Consider the following 313-nt stretch of genomic DNA (forward strand, 5'->3'; position numbering starts at 1 on the left):
ACCTACTCCGCCCCTGCTGCGGACCCCCCGCGGTGGCGGAGCTGACCTCCCCGGCACCGCCGCAGCCTGATGCCAACCGCACCAGCGTGAGGCACCGGTGACATGTCAGCGGGGAAGGTACACACTCAGTGTCACACCAGCCCAAAGGCAATGCTTCACCCTGGCTTACACACAGCCATGTGCATTTATGCTTCACTGTACCATATTTACACCAAAACTTGTAACCCTGTTACCGGCTTTGTATTATAGATGACGAACAGCCTGGGAGTAGGAGCCTGCAACTCCGCTCCCTGCATTCTGCCCAAAGTTCAAT

The sequence above is a fragment of the Fulmarus glacialis genome, unplaced genomic scaffold (genome assembly GCF_000690835.1).
Source record: "Fulmarus glacialis isolate BGI_N327 unplaced genomic scaffold, ASM69083v1 scaffold24481, whole genome shotgun sequence".
Taxonomy (NCBI): Eukaryota; Metazoa; Chordata; class Aves; order Procellariiformes; family Procellariidae; genus Fulmarus; species Fulmarus glacialis.